The 24300-nt window shown below is 45.4% G+C and overlaps 1 protein-coding gene and 1 long non-coding RNA gene across 9 annotated transcripts in view; one reads left to right on the plus strand and one right to left on the minus strand.

The window, feature by feature from the left end:
* PIAS3 (protein inhibitor of activated STAT 3) overlaps positions 1 to 10955 on the minus strand; it is a 588108-nt gene extending 577153 nt beyond the window's left edge. The window contains exon 1 of one of the 2 annotated variants that reach the window (XM_069652797.1): positions 10842 to 10955. The gene's annotated coding sequence lies outside the window, so the exon portion shown is untranslated. The remainder of the gene's footprint in view (positions 1 to 10841) is intronic. The other variant, XM_069652796.1, reaches the window with a different exon arrangement.
* Positions 10956 to 10983: 28 nt separating this feature from the next.
* LOC138581594 (uncharacterized) lies at positions 10984 to 24076 on the plus strand. Of its 7 annotated transcripts, none has more exons than XR_011304690.1 (7): positions 10986 to 11126; positions 12104 to 12219; positions 12713 to 16532; positions 16856 to 16947; positions 21819 to 21996; positions 22094 to 22277; positions 23357 to 24076. It is a non-coding gene; the product is annotated as an uncharacterized lncRNA (long non-coding RNA). The 7 variants fall into 7 exon arrangements; XR_011304696.1 differs by having other exon boundaries at positions 16856 to 16943; XR_011304684.1 differs by lacking the exon at positions 21819 to 21996 and having other exon boundaries at positions 10987 to 11126; positions 12713 to 15285; positions 16434 to 16532.
* The last annotated feature ends 224 nt before the right edge of the window (positions 24077 to 24300 follow it).

A 24300-nucleotide genomic window follows, 5' to 3' on the forward strand; every position in this document is an offset into this window, starting at 1 on the left:
GCGGCCTCAGCAGACGGCGCCACATAAGGAGATAACTATCAGGTCCTAGCAGCCATTACAGAACTGAGCACAAAATGGGGTACAGCAATGGCGGATCTACAGACGGCCCTGGAGAACAAAATAGACTCTGTAGGAATTGAAGTCACCCTGCTGCGACAATATGTCAGGGCACTGGCAGAAAGGACGAGTGGCCTGGAAAGCGCATTGAAGACCAATACAGATGTCAGCACAAATAACGTGAAGGAGATACATGTGTTAAAACAACAGGTAGCCAACCTCGAGAATCGAATGGAAAAAGCGGAAGGAAGGGCGAGAAGGAACAACATACGGGTGGTCGGCCTGCCGGAGGGGGAAGAGGGCCAAGACCCCACGAACTACGCGGAGAACATGATCCTGCAGGAGATTGGGGCAGACAAACTCTCGCAGGGGTTCACGGTTGAGCGTGCACATCGGGCCCTGATGAGGAAACCACGGCCTGTGGCCCCGCTGCGGCCGATAATTGCCAAGATTTTGAACTATAAAGACAGGGAGAAGATCCTGGAGTATTTCCGTAAGGGCGGAACGATAGAGAGAGCATCCATCAACATCACGGCGTACCCTGATTACACGATGCTGGTGCAGAGGCAGAGGTATAGCTATGTGGCGGTCAAAAGGAGGCTGCGCGTGGCTGGAATCAAGTATATGCTTCTGTACCCTGCGAAGCTTAAAGTTCTGCATAAGGGTAGAACGCTTTTCTTTGATACTCCAGAAGAATCGGCGTCATGGTTGGACTTGCAGGGCTGTCCGGAGCGGGAGGCGGAGCAGGACCGCCAGGAACATGACAAGCGAGGAGTCTGTATCATGAACGTTGAGGAGATAAGAAGGGGGTAGGGGGCCCAGGTATGATATAAAAGGACATTTGATCGGTATTTTGTGGCCTTTGGACTTTAAGACCTTGTTGGACTGGAATATAGTGAATATAATGCATGAGTGAGTTGGATGCAGTAAGCGTAGCAAACTGGAAACAGGAGCAAAGGGATGGAAGCAACCTACCCCTGAGAAGTAGTAGTAAAGCGGCCATTAGGGCACCTACACCCTGCTGAGCCGCGAGTATAGGCTTTCTGCCAGAAAGGGCTAGATGCGGGGGTGCCTGAGATCCAGGGATGGAGCTGGGCAACAGTTGGGGAGGGTGTTGTTGGGGAAGGGTAGGAGAGGGTTTGTTGTGTACATAGTTAGGGGGAGTTTAAGTTGGGATACGAGCCTACACAGAAGAGTTAAGCAACTAAAATTGAACTACATGGGTGTGAAGGGGAGAGGGATTCAGTCAAGCCATGGGAGACCTTAAAATAATCACTTGGAACGTTAGGGGGCTGAATAGTTATCTGGAGAGAAATAAGGTTATGCTATACTTGCGAAGACAGAAAATAGATATTGCCTTGTTGCAGGAGACGCACCGGACGCGAGATAAGATGGAAGTGCTCAAGAGGAAATGGAAGGGGACGGTGGTGGGCTTGTCATATTAGGCTTATGCCAGGGGAGTCATCATCTGGGTGGCCCCACATGTCCCGTTTCAACTGTTACAGACGCATGGGAGGATGGTTATGGTGAAAGGTCTGGTGGAAAACAGGGAAATAAGTGTGGTAAACACGTATGCCCCGAACCAAAATACTGCAGCATATTTTAGAACGCTGTGTCACAACCTTAGCATGTGTGTTGGGGGTGCAGTGATCTGTGGAGGGGACTTTGATTGTGTGCTAGACCCGAGGGTGGACAGGTCAGACGAGAAACCGGATAGGTCTGCCCCACCGGCTGAGGCGCTAAGGACATTGCTGAATGATTTCGGATTAGAAGATGTATGGAGGGTGCACCATCCCCAAGAGAAGCAGTACTCTCATTACTCTGCCCTGCAGCGGCTGCACACGAGGCTGGACTATGTCTTTGCCACTTCAGAGATACTGTCAGAAGTCACGCAAATCGAATACAAAGCAAGGGTCCTCTCGGACCACTTGCCTCTGATCCTTAGATGGCAATATTGCCCCCCAAGAGCAAGAATTCCAACGTGGCGCCTCAGGGCAGAGGCGCTCAGAGACCCCTTCTTTAGGTAAGGCATGAGGGAAGAGATAGTTAGCAATTTTGAGATGAATACGGGTAGTGTGGATTCAGCAGGAACTCTGTGGGAGGCCTTCAAGGTTGTGAGGAGAGGAGTGGCTATTGTGAAATCTAAAGGATTGCAGGGGGGGATCGTAGCGGAACTGCAGAAAGCGGAGGGGGAACTGGAGAGGGCACTTAGCGGGGGAGACAGCATCAATCAAGATAATGACCTAATACAGAGACTGCAACAGAAGTGTGCAGGGCATTGGGAAAGATTGTGTAACCTTAACTACAAAAAGTATATAGCGAGGCAACATGCGGGAGGTGATAAACCAGGAAGTCTTTTGGCATGGCTATACAAAAGTGAAACCCCTAGACCCCCGATCAGATTGATAGAAAGGGAAGACGGGGGGTGGTGGATACCCAAGAGGGAGTTAATCAAGAGTTTGGAAACTATTATGAGAGGTTGTATGGAGACGACGGGGAGGATAACCGTGCGATAATAGAGGAAACCCTGGAGGATATAGGATTGCCGCAAATTAGTGCGGAAGAAAGGGAGGAGATGGACGCACTGATTACATTGGAGGAGCTAGAAGAGGTAGTGAGACAGCTGCCGACGAGTAAGATCCCGGGGGCTGATGGATTCCCAAGCGAGTTTCACAAAGCGTTTAAAGATGAGGTGCTCCCCCCACTGTTGGACATGCTGAACGAGGTGCATGAGCGAGGCAGACTGCCAGAATCACTCAGAGAAGCGATTATTATGCCGCTCCCCAAACCTAATAAGCCAGGGCACAGCTGCAGTTCTTACAGACCCCTGTCGATGCTGAATCAAGACAGTAAAATCTTGACAGCTGTTTTGGCAAATAGACTGAGAAAAGTCATAAGCAAAATGATACACCCGGATCAAACTGGCTATGTCCCCAACAGGAACATATCTAATAATCTTAGAAGGCTCCATAGAGTCTTTGAACATGGGAACGGAAGTGATGATGAACTGGCAATAGTGTTGTTAGATGCAATAAAGGCCTTTGACTCAGTCAAATGGCCGTAGTTGCTGGCGTCCCTGGATGGCTACAGGACGGGACCGGGATACCTGCGGTGAGCCAAAATGTTATATAGTGAACCGCTGGCCAGAGTTAAAACGGGGTCAGTGATATTTGACAGGCGGAAACTCTGCAGGGGAACCAGACAGGGCTGTCCATGGTCCCCAATGCTTTACATATTAGCTCTGGAACCCCTAGTGATCTACTTAAGGCAACAATATGACACAATAGGCATCCCTGTGGGAGATGAACGACACCTGGTATTGTTGTATGCAGATGATATATTATTGTACTTGCGGTATCCAGAAGAGAACCTCCAATATGTTCTGGAGGTGATGGGAAGATATGCAGATATGTCTGGTATAGTGGTGAATCCTCAGAAGTCCAGCATGTTCCCACTAAGTGGGTATAAGGGGATCCCCCTAGAACAACTACCGGTGTTACAGGTACCGTGGGCAATTAGCACATTTCGCTATCTAGGGATAGACATTTACCATGCAGTGGAAGAAGAACACAAGCGCAACACAGAAGTAGCTATTACGAAAATTGCATGCGGTTCTGGGTTAAACTGCCCTTAGCAATGATGGGACGCAGCACAATGTTGAAGATGGTGGGTTTGCCTAGGCTCCTGAACTAATTCGGTAATATCCCGTACCTGATACCCAAGAAGTTTTTTAGTAAATTGGCCAGCATGTGTTGGGACTTCCTGTGGCATGGTACGCAGAACAGAGTCGCCCTCTGGAAACTCCAGAATTCTTACGAGAGGGCGGTATAAAGTTGCCCAATTACGAAGTTCATTATATAGTGAGTCAGCTGCAATATGTGGCCAAATGGCTCTCAGAGGAGGCGACCACCGAAACCAGGCTGTTCTGATGGGACTGTGTCCCATTCTATTTGAATGAGATAATATGGTTGCCCCAGGCTTTAATGGACGGGCGCCCCAAGATGTTGGTGCTTGGGTGGAAAGTGTGGCGTAGGGCGTGCCAACTGATGGGAAACCCATGCCCGTGCTCCCCTCAAGTACCACTGGTCGCGCTGGCGGGGGGAGAGGAGCAGCTCAGGATGATAATCAGGAATCACTGGGAGTCGGCTGGGATAGTGACACTGGGGGATATCTGGCAAGAAGGGACCATAACAGATGTTGAGGTGCTGGGGCGGACACAGGGTTGCATACTGGCCAGTATATCACATACCATAGACTGGTGCGGAAGCTCAAGAGAACGTGGTCTGAATTGGTCCTTGAGGAAGAACCAGATGCTACCATAGACACAATATATGATATAGCGGAAGGGGGACACGAGATATCTAGAATATACGAGACGATGATGTCAAAAGTGGGGAAGGAGCTGGTGCAACCGAGACTGGAATGGGAAGAAGAAGTGGGTAGCCTGATGGAAGATGGGATGTGGGAACGAGCCCAAGGGTACCATAAGAAAGTGTCGAGAAATGCAAGACTTAAACAGATGCAGCTGTATATTACGCATAGGGCGTACTTGATACCCCAAAGGATAGCCAAGTTCAAGAATGCAGGACGGCAGGCATGTATTAAGTGCGATGAAGAGAACGCAGGCATAGTGAATATGTTCTGGTCATGCCCGGTTATTGAGTGCTTTTGGGGCGAGGTGGCACGGAAAACTGGCAGCAAAGGATATTAAGATTGTGGTGGATACTGTGTGGGCCTGCCTGCTAGGGGGGGTCCCTAGACCACGAAAACTTAGGCATGTAAGCAAATTGAAAGATCTGGCATATGCGCTTGCGAAAAGGAGAATTGCTATGGGATGGAAGACATGCCACAAACCACGACTGGAGATATGGTGGAAAGATCTGCAGAAATGGGCGGAAGCGGAAACCATGGTATGGCAGGAAGCAAGCAGCACTGGGGGGGGGGGGGCGGGGGAGGAGGAAACTGAGACCCTGATGGCCTGGAGATTGCTCATAGCAGAATTATTCGGGTCAATACAAGACCCTTTGGATCTCACAGAGAGAGATACCCCACCACAAGAGTAGAATAGAACATTAATAGAAGTAGGCTCGGAACAGGGGGTGAGAAAAAAGTGAGCAGTGAACACGGTCGAATGATGCATAAGTGTATTGTTATTGTATACACTGCAGGTTTGGTTTGTAATGTTTGTTTGATAAAATGTTGATAAAAATGATCTTAAAAAAAAAAAAGGTCTTTTCTGATTGTGGCGCATCAGGACTTCTCCAAAACAAAGTCTGCCTATGTATATTCTCATGCCTGCCGCCATAGGGAATACGCAAACGGGTGAAGACTTCCCCAAACTGGTTCAGAAACTTCACTGATGTGCACATTCCCTATCTTGGCAGGCCCATTCCGAACAACCCAGTGGCCAGATTTCAACAGAATGCCCTGGTCTAAAAGGATGACTTTAGAGACCATCCTGGGGTCATCTGATGATCATCGACCTAAACTAAAGTCATTCCCACATCATCAGACGTCATCACGCTGTTAAAGTCATCAGCAAATATCTCAGAATGGTGGATGATGATTTGGGGATGAGCTTAGGATGACTTAATGAATATGCTAACATTATCCCCATTTTAGAAAACTCTTTGTTCCTGATGCTTTTCGGATGACCTACTGATCACTTCAAGAGCATTGCCAGGAAACATGTTTTTTCTTGATGATTTGGGGATGACTTACTGATTACTTCAGAACATCGGAGTTTGTAGGATGATATGCGGACCAATACAGATTGTCATTCTGCTTTTGCTTAGTTGCACTTATGCTGAATGATCCCCCACTGTGGCAAGTGTAAAGCTTGACACTATGTTGGGCCAAAGTGGAAGAAAGAGGCCTAAACATAGCATGCACCCCCTGGGTGAGAATCCTTTGCCATCACAGTCAAAAGCAGGAACCCAGCACCCTCACAATCAATACATTTCCATGCTGACTTGTTAGGTAGGAATTCGTGTTGTCCCACTGTGTGAGACTACACATCACTTATCTGCTTGGTATTAGGTAAGCCCACCTTTTGGTATAGGTCTGAACCACACAGGTTGGCAGTGTGATTGAGCAGCCAGGCCTATCATAAGAGGGATAACAGTGAGCTGTAGAGCTGTACAAATGAAATCTGTAAATACAAGTAGCCAAGTAACACTTACACTCAAGGTTTCAGTTATAAATAGTTATTTATTTAACATCATTTTTTAAATAGGTGTTCTTTAGAAAGGCAATTCATGTAACAATGTAAATATACTTTTAAATTATTTTTCAGAATCAGAGCAAGTTAGTGGATAATCTTTGGATATGCTACACCATGGGGTGACTTCAATCACAAGGACAGTAATGGCATTTATATATCACACTTTCAGATTCTGAGGTTGCAGAAAGGAAAGGTTTAAGGAAGGAAAAAGGTTAAACAGGTTCTCAGTATATGGGAGGACAAATAAATCTTCCAATGAAATCTAGACAAGCCTTTCCCAGCAGTAACAGTCTAAAACAAGTTACCACCTATGAGGGACAAACCATATCAAAGTCAGTAATTTGAAACAGTCTATGGAGCTGAGGCACTTCTTAGAATCAAATGTCTTGCACAAAGTTAGAGAGTTTGTTAGAAAATCACTTGTTGGGTCGCAAGCTGTGAAAACAGAGTTGGAACCAACTCTGAAAGTAAGCCACTGCAATTCCCAACTGAGATAAGCAAGGCTACAAGACACTGGTTTGAAGAAGAGTGTTCGCGCTGGCTTCTGTCCTGCTACAGCGTTGCAAACCCCGTATTCCTGAGCCTTAGTCGTGGGGACAAGAGGGAAGACATCTGTAGGGCTCCTGCAGTGGTACTTCGGAGGTCGTTGTCGGCTACGGGCTCTTTTCGGTTCAGCGGCACTTTGCGGGTTTCAGCGCTTAGTAAACAGCACTGTTGCAGATCTCTGGTACCGGTTGGGCTTCCTTCGCTCCTTGGGTCTGGTGAGGGGACTCTAGCTCTGGTCGTCCTGCTTCTGCAGGGTCCTTAGGAGACTCCTGGAGCTTCTAGCCGGATTTCAGACATTTCACTCTACTACGGATTACTCGACCCCTGGCACTTGGTTCTTGCAGCAATGAAGAAGTACAGCCAGACAGGAAAGATGGTCCAGTGGAGTTCGTCTCTGGGTTAGTTGGCCCCACTAACCCAAGGGGAGAAGTCCATTCCAGAGCGTCTCTGTCTGAAAAGAGAGTTGCAGCACAACAGCAGGGCTTCACTGGGCAATTCAAAGGTCCAGGAGGATGCAGCAAGCTTCGTTCACGGTTTCTTCATCGGGTGCTTCTCCCAGTGGTTGACTCTGCCTCTAGTCCCAAAACCCTCGACTTTTAAGCAGGTTTCGCCCATTCATGCACAGCCTAGGCTGTCTATCACACATCAGGGTCGCTGTCCTGAAAGGACTGAAAGGACAGCTAGCCAGCCATTCAGGACTGGTTGCATTCAGGCATTCCTAGAGACAAAGGACAGGGGCGTTTCGGGACCCTCCATCACATCCTGTCCTTCCAGACACACTTGAGCCAGAGGCGGGACTCAGGGCTGAAGTGCGCCAACGGCAAGACAAACAAAGGGCTTCAATTTGTTTGACGCACAGAGTAAAACCCAAGAAAGACCTCACAAACAGAAAATGGCAAAAAAAGAAGACAGGGGCCGTTTTGACAAAATGTTCACCCCTGGGTGCTATACTGCAGCTGAGGGTTCAGCCTGCGGTAGAAAAACACAATGGTAGGAAAAATTAAACCACTGCCACTAGTCATTTAGAAGTAGGGAGGGCAACACACAAATGTTACATGAGAATGTAGGATAAGGGGGGGGTTACCTAGTAGCCCCAGCACTCCCCATATAATGGTGTGTGCTAGACCCACAAAGAGAAAAGGTAAGTAAAGTCATTTTCACTTTACTATTCTTGGGAACAGTAGTTCAAACAAGAAAAGGTATTTTAAACCTTATGAGAAATCTAAAGGATTTCTCAGTGACACTGCACTGAAGTTGATGTGTGTCACCATACAAAAAGTAGATGCATATGGAGTTTGTCAGACTCTCAAAACAGTGAAAACACATAATCCAAACGTCAAAACACATGATGCAGTGGGAAAAGGGTCTCACTCACTCCAGAGTTAAAATTAAAAAGTCCTACAGTCCAGCAAAAGAGCTGGGGGTCTCTAAGGTTGAAGGGAATTAGCACAGAAATGAGAATTCTCCCTAACATGACTGCACCAATATATGCCAGTATTTACATGTACTGCTTCACACAATATTCATGTTTGCTTTGCGCAAAATCCAATAATCAACAACCATAATGAAAAGTACCTCCAGGATTTAAAAACAAAAAAAAAAAATCAAAACAAAAAGGATCCAAAAAAGAAAGAAGCAATAAACAAACGGAACCACAAAATCCCATCAACTACCCACAACAAACCACAAACAGCAAAGACTAAACCCAAAAGACCATGAAAAACAGGAATCGAAAGAGGACGCTCACTAAGGAACACAACCCCACGCATCATGCCTCGCCACAAGAAAGACAAAGAAGCCAGAAAAGACAATAGAAATAATAAGAAATCCCAACCCACTCAGGAAGGCACGAACCAGCATGATCCCACAACCCCAAAAAACTCGACAAACATCTGAGATGGCCCAAGGAGACATACAAATAACAGAGCAAAGACAGGCTACAATGCTCGCTACCTGTCCACATACGACAACGTGGTAAACAAAAACAGCACAGCAACAATGAACCGACAGCCAAAAAGCTTCACGAATACAGACCCAACCAGGACACCAAACGGATGACAACTAATAAACCATCCCAACCCGGTCTCCACCATGGACAATACCAGAACCAGACTACACTGCAGCCTCCTCAACATTAGATCCATGGCAAAACACACAACCGAAACCAATGACCTCCTAAGCGAAGGCGGCACAGACGTGCTCTTTCTTACAGAAACCTGGCTGACAATTATAAAGCCATCGCGAACGAAGCAATACCCGGCAATTATAAATTAATACATGCCAACACAGAAAACCGAAGAGGAGGTGGAATCGCAATTATACACAAAAAACACACCTGAGCATCTCGAATCATCACAACCATCGCGGAAGACTATGAATCCCTCCTAATCAAGATAGAACTCAACGACCAATCCAACATAGCATTCCTACTGATCTACAGACCATCTTTTTACAACCCCAACTTTGCAACAAAACTAGCGGACGAGGCCGCCATGCTATCAACCCACCACGACAACCTAGGTGAAAGAGATCCCAACGATACAAACGTAGATACAACAGAAGACACACTCAACAATTGGATCACCAAGGCCATTGACCAATTAGCACCAGCCAACATATTCAAAGCAACACCACCCAAAAAACTGGTAGCAAAATGGTTCACAGAAGAACTGAAAAAACACCAAAAAAAAAACCAGCAAAATGGAGAGAACAATACACCAGACAAGACTAAATAAAATACCAAAAGACAACTCAAACTGTACAAAGCAACAGTCCTCAAAGCAAAAAATAAAAAAAAACCTACTACACCACAAGAATCGGCAAACGATTCATAGAAAGAACTCTGTCACCCCTACACAAACACTTTGTGAAAGTCACTTACACCAGAGCAGGGTCTGTGTAAGTACATTTGTACAGGGTCTGTGCACAGCAGTTACTGCCTTTTATCGTGCATTATCCTGCGCAGGTATTATATATGTAGTCACTTACACCAGAGCAGGGTCTGTGTAGCAGCTGCACAGCAGTCACTGCCTCTGCGAGCCTAGGTATTATTAGATATGTAGTCACTTACACCAGAGCAGGGTGTGTAGTAGCTGCACAGCAGTTACTGCGTCTGTGAGCATTGGCCTGTGCAGGCATTATTATATATGTACAGGGTCTGTGTAGTAGCTGCACAGCAGTTACTGCGTCTGCGAGCCTTAGCCTGCGCAGGTATTATATATGTAGTCACACCAGAGCAGGGTCTGTGTAGTAGCTGCACAACAGTTACCGCATCTGCGAGTATTAGCCTGCGGTTTTATTATATATGTAGTCACTTACATCAGAGAAGGGTCTGTGCAGTAGCTGCACAGCAGTTACTGCATCTGCGAGCATTAGCCTGCGCTGGTACGATTATATATGTACAGGGTCTGTGTAGTAGCTGCACAGCAGTTACTGCATCTGCAAGCCTTAGCCTGGGCAGGTATTATTAGATATGTAGTCACTTACACCAGAGAAGGGTCTGTGTAGCAGCTGCACAGCAGTTACTGCGAGCATTAGCTTATACAGGTATATATATATATATATAGTCACTTACACCAGAGCGGGGTGCGTGTAGTAGCTGCACAGCAGTTACTGCGTCTGTGAGCATTATCCGGCACAGGTAATTAGTCACTTACACCAGAGCAAGGTCTGGGTAGTAGCTGCACAGCAGTTACTGCCACTGCAGGCATTGCAGAGCCTGAACCGTATCATACCGTAAATGAGCTTCGGAGCAGCTACTGTGTCTATGCCACGAACAGGCTACCCCGTGTAATTTCAAAACCAGATGTTTAGAAAATCACGTACTTACAATATTTGATTTCAACAAGTGATTAAGTGCAACACAAGGAATTACAGCTTCAACGTGCATTCCTAGAGGTTTCAAAACGGATCCTCTTAACAATATAACAACAAAGGGATAAGAACGTCTAAGTTGATGAATGCTAAAATAAATGCATATAAAATTCTCTACAAGAGCTGGATCGCATGCACTCACCTGATGCTGACTGGAAACGGGACATGAGATGAGGGTAAATGGTAGTGTTCTAGTTCCCAGTCGAGAAACCGACAATAGCAACACTCCGCCTCCACTTCATCACGTGGGCTGCTCTGCATCACGTGGGATTCAACGTCCGCTTTATCACGTGGGCTGATCTGCATCACGTGGGTTCCAACGTTTACTCATCATCATTTTTGCACACTCTGGGAGGCAGGGCGTTGCGAGAGCGATTCCGCTGTTGGAAAGCACAATTTCGTATAGTTGATTGTTATTTGGTTTCTGGTAAGTCTTAAAATTATCTCATGTTAATTGTCGATATTGGGGATGGGTTATTTCTGTGTATTTTGGTGGTTTATAATGTGCATCAGGAGTGAGATTTACTTAAAGCATACTTGCCAACATTCTGTGACCAAAAAGATGTAGGATTTTTGAAGTTTCAAAAATGTATAATTCCCATAATAAGGATATCACGGGAAAATACATAACATACATTGTTGGCACAATTGAAGTATTCTAAAATACACAACCCATCAAACAGCACAATATGGAAAGATGTTGAAATGTTAAAAATGTATAATTCTGATTGGTAACTTAACACCAAATTCAATTACCTAACTTCACAGAAGGTAATTACACAGAGCTGGTGGGCAACCTTTGCCATTGCTCTGTAGCAGCAGCCCAGGCAGTATATATTTATTGCAAGTTGAACACTAAATGACATGGTGACTGAACACCCCCCCCTTAGTCTGATAGGCAGATGTTGTGTGAAGGTGTTACACTCTGCCGCTTGCCTTCACTGGTGGTTCATCTAAGGGTTGTCCCGGCCAGAGTGCACGACAGTCACGTAGCTGTCAGGTCAGTGGATTGGTGTGAGCCTAATCAAAGTAATCACCTACCAGTCCACTGTACAGACAGACTAATTAATGTATTGCATGCTTTGTCCTGGGGCTTGCCTTATAGTCACATAAATTACTTGCCACTTTAAAAAGCAGTAGGATCTGTCACTGAAATCTGTAGGCGGTAGGACTGCTTAAAAAGCAGTAGCGTACTGCCTAAATCTGTAGGGTTGGCAAGTATGTTAAAGTACAGGCGGATTCTGTTTTTTTTTTTTTTCTCGTTATTTCGGTGTATTTTTGGGATATGTAACATGCATCACAGGGGTGAGGCAATATTGGGGAGGGGGTATTGTGTATTTTGGGGGTTGAGATTTACTTAAATGTACTGGTGGATTCAGTTTGTTTTGGGGTTTTCTCATGCAGATGTGCGACGTGTGTTTTTATGGAGTGGGGCTGGGCACGGTGCGTTCCTGGGACTAACACTGTACAGTACAGCCAACAGTTATCCTTCCTGCTGGAGCGGGAGGTTGGAGGATTTGGTATGTGCAGCAGATGGGGACATGTCTTATGCAGACAGACGCATATGGGTACGAATTTCCGGCATAACTGTTCAGTTATTTATTTCTCCTGCAGGGGGGAGGGGCGATTTGGCATTCCCCAGGGAGGGGAATTGTTCATTTACCCCTTTGCAATGTGTGGAAGAGAAGGCTAAACGGAGGCCTTGTATTGCTTTCATTATCAATCACACATTTAAAGTCCCTATGAGACCCGTTAGCATTGTGTGTTTGTTTTAAAGTTTGCCGATACTTTCTGAAATGCCTTTTAAGGCTTATTGACGTATGTTACGTCATCGTGATGCAGGTATTTATTTTTTATTGCGTTTTTATAATGCGCTTTCATCTCCGAGAAGTGCCAGGTATATTTAATGATATTTTTATTTACATCGAGCTCATACACGGGTGTTTCACAGCGCGGCAAGGGAACGGGGAGAACAAAACACCAATGGGTTTGTTTTTCCTATTTTGATTTTAGGTGCACCAACAGCGGATCTTTCTGTGTCTTCTTGGCTGGTATCTCCATCCTCGGCTCCACCCATCCCCAAACAGAAGTGGTTTATGGCCGTGCCGCACACGCCGAGGGAATTTCAAGGCAGATTCGGCTGCCGCCATCTTCACCCTTATCCAGTGGTGGAATTTGAAACAATTTGGTGGGGGGGTTCCACAAGGGACGGGGTGGGGGCGGAGTTAGAGGGGCAGTGCCCAAAGAGGCGGGGTTTGGGCAGGTGGAGCTGGCAGTTGACCTCCGATCAAAGGAAATGTCCAAAATAATAGTTTAAAATGGCGCAATTTCTTTCATGCTGCTTCTTTTCCAAACTGTATATCTATTCCACTTCCATGGCACTGGCGACCAGTGTTGCTGAGTAAATATTGTTTAAAATGCACAATTTGCATCCCATTTTATTAAAAAAAAACCTCCCCCTTTGGGTACTATTCAAAGATGGTCGGAAAAGGAATGAATTGCCGTTTACAACTATGGGCCACCTTTTCATTGGTGCCCGAACAATTTTATGGCCCAGTCCGACTTGCACGTGTACAAGAGAGAAAACCGTACCATACAGCTGTGCACCTAAACTACCAACAGCAATGTTAGTCTGCACTGTGATCTGAGCTCATACAGAGGATTATTTTAAGCAAACTGTTAAAGAATCATTAAAAAGAGCAATTACTCTAGCTAATGGTGAAATAAATCTGTGGGGAAATCCTTGTTTAAACCAAAGGGATTGTCCTGCAACCTCATTCTTAAAACCTGCTTATTTCTGTTTGCCATAAGCAGCGTTTTGTTTTACTTGAACCACACCCGGCACAGCTCCTGCAGCTCCCCTCTGAAAGCAGTTGGGTGGCTGCATCGTGTGGGGTAGTTTGAATGATAAGGGTATTTATTCATGCAATGTTTGACGGCTACCTGTATATTCATTTATGTATGCAATGTTTTGTCGGATACAAGTATTCGACAAACATTGCATAAATAAACTGGGTCGTGGATGAGGACTGTAACTTCCTCTGGTGACCCCATGCAGGGGGCACAGGGCCACCAGAGGAAGTTAAAGTTTGCTTTTCCTGTAGCTGTGACCTGTATCAAAGTCCTGCTGTGTACACGTAGGGGGGCGGAGCCATCAGAGCGCTCATGGCTGCAATGAGCTGCTCCGCCCCTCTACTCTGTGCCGCCGCAGGCGCGCAGAGCATGGGTTTGGGGTTTGCGGCAGCTGACTCTGGCCGGATCCCGTAATCCGGCTACACATCTGTGCCGGATCTCAGATCCGAGAGCCAGCCCAATGACCAGTGCTGCCATTATCTGCGCAGCACAGCTTTCAGTGTTCTAACAGCAATGAGCTCACTACGACGGCATGCAGTTCCCTTGGTATGATTTCTGTAACTTTACTGCCTTTACGAAGTGAGGGGTTATGAACATTGCAGGGAAATGTGCCTGACTTTACCGCTCAGTGCTGCCAGGCAGTGCATTGAGCTGTACCGGCCAGTCTGTACCACAAGATGTCTCCCCCGCCCTCCCCCATATTTCTTTCTTTCTGTATAGGACCGACTTCCTTCATTTCCCTGCAACTTCCTTGATTTACCTGTGTTGTCTCACTGACTAGGTGCCTGCATGTTGCTTCGCTAGTATACAGTGAAAATGCAAACTCCTATGTAGTCTTGCCAGCAAGATAACCATGAGTATTTAGCCCTACAAAATAGCCATACTGTAGGCAGAGGTCTTCAATCTGTGGGGCGTCTGATCCAGGACAGCGAGAAGAGAAAATACATGCTCAGTCAGTGCAACGTGATGAGGGCGCAGGAAATGCAGCCTCAATGTGCTCTTTCCTGAATTTGGATTGCGTGTCCATGATGCGTTGTTGCTTCCTGCTGGTGACACCAGCGTCTTATTGACTGATAAGGGATGCCGCTTCTTGGCTCAGACCACCACACCACAGTTAGACAGAGTGCTGGGAAGCAAGCGTTTCAGGCCTTTGTCGGTGCCTCTGCTTCCCTCTCCCCCTAGTGGGGAAAGGTGAGCAATGGGGCTGGATCACTGCAATGCTGGTTCCCCCTGGACCCCTTTCCCTCTGTGCCCCACCTTCCTTGGCCATGGGGGAAGAAGAGGCGAGTGGCGACGGAAGCACGCATTGCCAGTGTTGTATGATATCTAGCTCCCCCACAGCAGATTGCTGGGCTCTCCAGCAATCTGCCGTGGCGTAGCCAGATATCGTACAACACCGGTCCCCCCTGCTTTGGCTGTCCCTCTGCCTCGTCACCCCTCTGGTCCATGGGACAGCGCTGGCCGGGTCTGAGATCCGGCATAAGATGTCTGGCCGGATCTCGGGACCTGGCCTGCCTCAGCCATAACCAGGCTTTATCAATCCCCCAGCTTTGCAGAGGGAAGCTGGGGGCTCAGTGACCTAATCTAAGCAGGGCTCCTTTCCCCAGCTGTCACTCGCGCATTTTCTGGCTCTGTTTGCTCATTTCGTTTGTTTTTTCTGCCCTGAAAGTGACACCACGGAAATGAATGGGCCATGAACATCACTGTGGCGGGGAGTGTGGTCACTGTTGAAAGTAGGTATTCTACATGCTGGACAAATTATTGTTCAAATGTGCGTTTTACACATTCAAAGGAAAAAAGTAATTTCCAAACTCAAACGCTGCTGAAACTTGCGTTTCTCTAGTTTTCTTTGAGATGTTTTTTTTTTTCTTAAATGTATTTTGAATTTTCTCTCTGAGCACCACACCAATACAATTTGTGTGCCCCTTGCTTTGTGTGTTATCACAGGTTATATTCATAAAGATGTTATGTTTACAAATAAATGCTTCCATTGTGCTGACAGCAGTTATTAGGAAATTAAACTGGGTTCATGGGTGCCAAACGGAGGCAGAAATACCCCAACCCATCCCTTGGCCAAACACATTTTACAGCACTTCCTTTTTTATAAGTAATTGCAAAAAGCCCTATCGATTAACAAGTTTTGCCTATTTTTTTATTGTTTTAGTTAAATTCAACCTTAAACACTGTCTCAGCAATGGTCTGTCAACCTGCTGAGCTACCCTAGGAGCCATCTACTATAGAGCAAGTCGATGCATCCCATGATATACTAAAACCACTGCATTACCAACAGTACATTGGTTGCACCGCTGCCATAGAAGTGATTTAAAGTGGAATTCATGTATATCATCCTGCTGTGGGTGCCAGGCCTTCGTCTGCATGTGGCACCATATGTTGCAGAGAAGCCAGGGGCCCTTGTGTCTGGCATGGCAGTCTGCTGCTACGTCAGCGCTGTCGCCTAACTGCAGTATAAGCTACATGGCTATTACTCAATGTTTCCGAAAGTTGGCTCGGTGAGTTAAGAACTACTGTCGTATTCTATGTAGATTTGTAATTTTAATGCCAGCAGGCTGTACTTCACAACTGTTAAGGGTAACGTATAACAGGTTGATGCTCTTTTTCTCGCTCGCTCTATTATTTTGTTTTGTCTCTGTGACTGAGTATGAGTCACGTTTTCGGGCATGTGCTCTTGACTGCTCTCTCTACCAGCTGGGGTGGACTGGCATATAGGGAACTTTTGGAGATTTCCCGATTGGACCCTGCACCCTAGGTCCCTTTTGTGTGCAGGGGAGGATGTGTGCCGACTGGCAGAGTGTCGTGCGCACATATTGGTATGGTCAATCTGGTACGTTTAATATTTTTTATTGTACCTTTTCAATTGCAGGAACACAAATTGGCTTAATCATCCCATCTTGGACAACCAAGTCCCCAGCAGCAATGGCACCATAAAAAATCCTGACATCTGTATTAGGACTTTCCGACGGTAAGAATGTCTTTTTTTTTAAAACAACTGTATTTTGCTGTGGGTGATGGTGGGGTAATTTTAAAGGTATAGTAGGATTCACAATCAGGGATTTCAAACCTATTTTTGAGGCTGTTCCTTATGTCCAGTTTGGGGCGGTACCGAAAGTTCACGTCTCATGTGGGAGTTGCATTTACAGTGCACTGTGTACTCTCTCCTGGTTTCCCAGTGTTAGGTCCTGCTTACTAGCTGATGCCTAACACCCAAGAGCTGGTTTTAACCCCTGCTCATTTTTGAAGTCTCGGGTAGACCCATGTATCCTTGACTAACTGTTTTCATTGCAGAAGCATCGCTCCACGCGTCAGTGTGTCATCCTAACCACCTGTGTCCCAGCAAGAAAAATCCGATGAAGCACTTGACCCAGTCACGCAGGCAAGTAAGGATTTCTTCTCCCTAAGTAATATTGGTTGAGTAGAAGTGCTGAAGGTTGATATTGGCCCTGTGCAATGTGCATCCAAGTGTGATTTTCGCCATCTTGTGACCAAGTCCAGGACCACACTTCAACAAAAAATTCGAGCTAGAACTTCACGATCTGAACAGGGAGTCTTCTGAGACTTGTATCAATGTGGTGTTTTTTTTAAATCCAAGCAGCATTTCTGACCCATTACTGCTGAATTTCTTTCCCCCAAGCTGTTCACATGGTTTTGTTTTTGCCCCCCCCAGCCTTTTCATGTGGTTAGTTTTAAATCTTATGTGGTGTGTTGTCAATTTAAATCTTTTAAAGCATTTTTAATTTTTGAAAACTTTAAATGGTTTAAAAAAAATAACGTGACCTAAATTAAGGTGGGGTCAATGTTTTCAGAGTCCAGCTCCTTTTTTAGATGGATCATTGGTACTAAGTGAAGAAAATCTTTTTCACTGTACCGATTGGGGGGTGGGGGGGGTCGATTTAGAAAGACCGCTCCCAGCGGTCTTTCTAAATCGAACGATCATACTTGTCAAACCCCTGTCACACATGAGTGCGTGCAGGGGCTGACAGGCGCTGTGAGACCCAGCAGAGTCGTCGCAGGAGGCAGAGGTGTGTTTTGGACTGTGTGTGCGCATGTGGGTAAGATGTGTGTGTTGGGGGAGGGAAATTGAGAGTTCGGGGTCCCTCCTGATTGACGAGTTAATTGGTGGGGAAGGAGGGGGCAGTATGTGAATTCCGCACTTTAAAGTCAATACAAAAACGGCCGGAAAAAAATCAGTTTTTTTTCTTTTGTTTGGGCTTTAATTGGGCTTTAAAATGCAGAAATAACACATAGAACTGGATAGTTTCCTAGTGCCCAAAGATGGTAGAACTGGATAGTTTCCTAGTGCCCCAAGATGGTAGGAATCTCAAACGAAAAGCGGAAGGAGAGGTGGAAACTGACACGAGAAATGCAAAAACACAGAAATATGTCTTTTTTGGGTTCACATGGATCACAGTTGCTGACAAGTTAAGCTGCAGTGTTGTGGTTTGTGGCGCTACGTTAGCAAGCCTGAAGCCAACACTTAATGCGTATTTGGAAACAAAACCTTAGCAAAAAAGACCAGGGATTTGTTTGTACGGCAGCTACAAGGCATACACAAGCAAAAGACACTGTTAAAATGTGGCCTCAGTACCTGCACATGCTTTGGAAGCTTCTTACCACATTATCTGGGGGGGGAGCCCTTTACAGATGCTGAGTGTAATTCTACCAACAATTCTCACTGTCAACCGGGTAATGCGTAGTGACGGTGCAGCAGAGAAATGCAAAAGTATCTTTTGTCTGACACCACTATTTTCCGCCGAATCACTGACCTGTCCACTTCTATCAGTACAGAATTGGGAAAGGTTTTATATTGTGTTTAGTAACTCTGGGACAAAGTGAGATGCTTTCTCCTGGGTTTAGACCAGACGAAAGAAGAGCCTCTGTGTGATTCACACTGGCTTGTACTGTTAGCTTACTATGGTGACCTCTTTGAAAAGCTACGTTTAAATAAACCTCTGCCTGCAAGGCACAGAAAAGAAACCACATCATTGGCTATCAACGCAAAAATGTCAGCATTTAAGAAGAAGTTGGAGCTTTGGAGGAGGTTTAACGTCTGCATTCCGACGCGTTTCATTATTAGCAGATGCTCTTGAGGAGGTGGAGTATGATCATTTCATGTGTTGCTGAACTAATGGGAAACCATCTCAGAACCACTCTCAAAAGTACTTTCCAGAGGACAATTGTAGCATCAATGACTGAGTGGTTTAGCCTTTCCTATTTGACGTAGGGGCCCGCCCACCTCCCAATACACCTCCAGGAGGAACTAATGGAACTTCAAAGTGACCGCCTACTGGGGAGTCAATTAAAAAAATTGTCCCTGGTGGATTTTGGCAAAATGCAGTTTCCTCCTTTTATCCAAATGCAGTCAATGTACTGTTACCTTTCAGCACCTCGTACCTTTGCAAGATTGGATTTTCAACTTTTGCAGCCCTAAAGACTAAATGTCGGTCAAAGCTGGAAGCAAGCCAACCACAGGTTATTGCAAAAATTGAACCCAATAGTGATGGCTGGCTACTGAAAGGCAGGCCCACCCTTCACACTAGCTCTCCAGTATGCCACTGTCCAACTTGTAAGTGACTGCATTGATAGTAATCAAAGTTTTTGTACTTAAGTATGTCCTACGTTACTCTTTGAAATAAATATCCAACGCTACTTTTAGTCACGGTCCCTGTAGCAAAAAATTCAGAATGCTGCGTTTACAAATATTTGACCTTTAATTAATTTGAGTTATTGCAAGCAATGATTTTGAAAGAATGTTGCTTGGCACCCACACCTCCATTTGGCACCATTCTACACCAGATCAACATTTTGGAGTCCATGTGGATAGAGGGACCCAAGCCAGGTACCTTTTTCTTAGGGTCAAACAAGTTTGAAGACCACAAGACCACTGCCTGTAGAGTGACTATCTTGTTATCAAGAAAATGTATTTTTTTTAAAAAAAGGCAAAAAACCTAATTGCTATCTTGCTGGCACCGCTATATATTAACATATATTTTGATTGCTAGTTTGGATGAGCACTTATCCTCCCTGGTCCCGAGGGGACAGTGCACTTGTGGGCTTAAACGGCAGAAGCTTAATGTACTAAACAAACCTTTGCAAAATCCCTTTTTGCTTTAAAATGGTCCATTATCCAGATGCTTGCTGTGCCCTTGTGTGTGGCGTTGCTAGGTGTCCGGTACGGTGCATATACAACTCGTACACATGACTGCACCTTCAGTGGGTAGGAGCAACATCATTCCGGTGCTTTACTGGGAAGGAAAGTGTTGCACGGACCCAGCGATACTCAAGATTTGACTCTTGTGGTCTGATTAAGAACATTGCAGTATCGCATAGCCCCTGTGAGAGTGTAGTGTCTCTCTTGTATATAGAGGGCACAATGCTTGTAATTTTCAATAAGTTGCCCAGACAGCTGCATGCCAGTGCACAGACACCCGCTGGCATAGATTTCCCTTGTGTGGGGATTGTTGATGTGTGGCTTGTGCGAAGCTTGTGTGACTTTCGCAGAATCTTTAATATTGCTTAATTCTGAGGCAGGGTGCCGAGTGGCAATGTTTTTTTTGGCTAGCATGAAGGCTGGCTAAGTTTTGAAGTGTGTGGCGGACTGTTTGAGCCGCTGTTTGGTACAGGGTGTGCTGCACACACCGCCAGGTGTAGTCTCAGGGTGGGGATGGTTGAAACGCCCTGATGAATGAGTTCTTTGATTCCTGCGTTCCTCCTTCTGGTGGCACATGGTGCTTTGGGCTTAGATTTGCTGTTGTGATTCGGCGCACAGAGAATGGTTGCTGATATTGGCCATCCAAGCTCATAAAGAAGGGAGAGAAAAAGACTCCTCTAACCAACAGTGGACAGATGCCCCCCCCCCTCTATTTATTTCTCTTAGCAATCCTTGCAACCTGATCATTGCTTTCACTTAAGCCATTGAATAACAGGCAACTAAAAAAAAAAAGTGGCATCCATTAATTGTCCAGCAACTGAATTTGCATTAAAGGAGAGTTTCAACTATCTTTTTTGATCATTGTTTATGATGATCTGGGGTGAATGCTTTTTATGGTTTTTCTTTTTATCTAATGATGGGACCAGTTCATTCTCGTTAGATGATGATGTTGAGCTATTTTCTTGCTTGTCTGGATTTTTCAGCAGCCTTGTGTATCTGGACTGGCGCGGTAGCAGGCATTTTCTGTCCTGGGCGTGAAAGGAGAGCTGTGAATTGCTTTGCTATTTGAAAGTGGGAGGACACTTTATTCCCTTAACCCCTTAAGTGCCAAGGGCGAGGTATCTTGTCTTTGGGATTACCTCCCTGTTGCCAAGGACGAGATACCTCGTCCTTGGCACCTAAGGGGTTAATGAAACAGAAAACGTTAGAAGAAGGCATTGAATGGCGAAATACCAAAATCACCAAAAAAGGCCTTGGCACTAGGGGGGGGGGGACCCCATGGAAGTTAAAAAGTTAAGGCAGTGGTCTTCAAGCCTTTTTATGCGGCGTTCCCCCCCCCCCCCCCCCCCCGCTGAGTAAAATAATTTCTGCCCCTGCTACAAATTATTTTCTATTAAAAAGTCGCCATAATCCTTCAAGCCCCCACCAACTGGCATCCTTTGGGCCCCCCAGTTTGAAGGCATCTGCCATAAGACGCCATAGCTGTTCTGCATACAGGTGCCCCCCTTTTCGTGGGTGGGGCAACTCCTTCCCAGTTCCACACAATGACTGTTACACAGATCAGGCTGATTGCTTTCAAACTGTTGCCAAGTAGGGGATAAATGCTCCTACTGGCTGCCCCTCTCTGGCTTTAATGTTGTTGCTGCTCCAATGCCCCCCAATGTTCCACACAAATAGTCCATGCCTTCCTTAGATAGGTGCACCCGACCCTCTATGTAATAGGTTATCTACATGTATCCAGCCGTGGTGTATGTGTGAGAAACCATGCCTCTGTAAAGTTTACCCATGGCTTGGTTTACTTTGTTGCAGGATTTTTCAACTGCTAGGAGCGCTGCACTAGTGCATAATTTATTGCACATTAGCAATGCTTAGGGGGGGGGGGGGACTTGTGACCCTTCTGGAGGATAGTGCCTGGCTCTTATTAGCAAAGGCCTTCCTGTTGGGGTGTAAAATGTACTTTTTGTTCCCCCAGTAAAGATCACTTTGGTCATGGGTTCTGTCACTGCATGCCCTCTTATTTCCTGTACATGTTGCTGTCTGCAAGGTGGGGATCTCTATGGTTGATATTTACCTTTTGAAACATGTGTTTGTCTTTTAAAGGACACAAAAAGCATTTTAGGTACAAGAGCTCTGCAGTTAAGAACGTATTGCCTCTCCAGAACACACACCTCTAAATTTGCGAACAGATGCAACTAGTTAAAGCCACAATGGGTGGAAGTCTTGAAGGAAGTTAACCAAGCACCAAGAGACGCTTCACTCATAAATCGGGACACATCAGGCAGGAACATCCATAGCATGCCCCCTATAAATGAATGGTTTTAGGTACAGACCTGGTTCACAAATACTAAATTTAGATATTTTATTTCTTCTTTTAGACAATAACTCAATCATGGCACTCTTTGATTCAGACAATTCTCTGTGCATTTGAAGGGATGGGGAATTTGAGCCTTTGCAATTCCTGGTGAAGTTAATTGGAAATTGCTGATAGACGGTATCGATGAAAGTAGAAGAGAAATACGCGAAGAAAAGGATTTCAAGGAGACATGCATTTCTGGTTAGGTAAGCAATGTGTGTGTTTTTATTTATGTTTTTTATTATTATTTTTTTCCATCCATTTGATGTTTCGGGGAGGATGGTACATCTGACGTCCCTATGTGGAGTCGTTCCCCTTTTACAGACATACAGACAAATGCTACACAATGCCCACCTCATTTACAGCATCTGTTTCCTCTAGAGTAACTATAGATGGTCTACTGATTTCTCTTGTTATTGACGAAGCGCTATGGGTTGAATGCCCTTGGGGACCGTAGTCCAGGTCAGAGTATGTGTGCAGCTAGGACAGAGAATGGATTGCTATTGGCGAATCGCACTCTTAGGTATACAGTCTTTTAGAATTAAAGCAAAACAATATTGGGGTATTCATCTGTAGGTGAATTTATTCCCATAAAGTCAGCCGACACATGTTTCGACCTTAGCCGTCTTCAAGGCCTTGAAATTGAACTCTTGGTATGGTGACAAGGTTTGGAAGTTGATTGTGAAAATATCTTGAAACCATTTTCTGATAGTACTTGATGATTAAAGGGCTGAGTCCCGAGAGACCTGTAAATGGCTGGCGCGTTGTGCTAAAAGTCTTTAGTGGTGCTTGGACATCCTGGATTGGTTCCCCAAATCGAAATTCCTAAACTATCTTTTTTGATATTTTTTTTTTGTTTAACACCTTAGATGGCAATCCTGAAAATGTAGTCTTCGGGTTGGGGAACTAATCTAGGATGTCCAGGTAGAGCGCGATTCGCAAATACCTATCTATTTTCTGTCCTATTCATTCAAGGTCTTTATGCGTAGACCTTGTGGAATTGTTAATGCAGCTCGCCACTATTTATAAATTATAGTGGTCATGGCACACTCTCAACGGTATGTACCCATACACATTGTTATGTGTGCAGCTACACTGAGTTGCGGGTAGCTGCATGGGGAGGGAGGGAAAGTGCCAAGGAGGGAGAACAAGAATAAGCAAAACTCCAAGGGGGCGGATAGGGTCACGCTTAAGGGGAGTCACCCCAGTGTACAGTTCAGGCAAAATGTTTGTTGTATTGGTAGTCACATTATGAAGTTTCAACTTGCCTTTTTCATACCCGCAGCCAAGAAACTGTATTAAGTCACAGGAAACATTTGATGAAATAACGAAAAGCTATAATTGAGGCATGGAGAAAAAGCAGCTACTGGTGGAATCTGGAAAAAGAAGATCCAGTGAAAAAAACAAGAGAATTATATTTTAAAAGCTTATGGGTGAAAACTGACTATTCCAAAATGTGTTAATGGCTGTTCACAAAAGCTGGAAAACCTTTTTGGCAGGGATGGCTAGTGTTCTTCATTCCTTCCTCAGAATCTGCCTATTACTTCACCTGGACAATTGATGGACACAGCATTAAATCGGCAGATGTCTGTGTAATGTTGCAGTTCCCAGAGATGTAGCTGTGCAACAACTGCAAAATATTGGACTGTAAAGTAACCCGTCAATTGTCTGCTACAAATGTTGTTGTCGGACAGATCTAATTTGATCAGCTCAAATCTATCACCACGTCTTCTTAACAGTGTGTTCTTGTTACAGTATGACGGTCATGCCTGTTTGGACCATCCATGAAGCGACACCTACATGTTACCACACACCTGTGCAATCCTTCAGATTATGGTTTTGAAAAAACTATGGAATTGGAACATCCCCACAACCGAGTTTGTTTGCTATGTCAGCCACTGCTACTAATCTACATTGTAATTGTAGCTCACATGCTGCTCTGTGCAACTGAAGATGCAAGTGATCTTGTGCGTAGAACTATTAAAGTTGATCTGGTGAATTTGTAGGTTGGTGCCAACGTGGAAATGGTACATGTTTTGTGCTATTGGATTTCTGTTGCGGGGTCAGCGAATGTTTTCTTGGGTGTGGTGAATGGTCGAACTAATTGCTAGCTATTCATAGTGATATTGGGAGAAGTGATCGACAGTCTTGTCATGCAGGTAGACCTTCTGTTTAGGTCACTGAAAGTGTTTATTTTAGTGCAGCGATTTGTAATTGTGGGAGTTTATT

This window comes from Ambystoma mexicanum, chromosome 1p, assembly GCF_040938575.1.
Source record: "Ambystoma mexicanum isolate Mex_15411 chromosome 1p, UKY_AmexF1_1, whole genome shotgun sequence".
In the NCBI taxonomy this organism is placed as follows: domain Eukaryota; kingdom Metazoa; phylum Chordata; class Amphibia; order Caudata; family Ambystomatidae; genus Ambystoma; species Ambystoma mexicanum.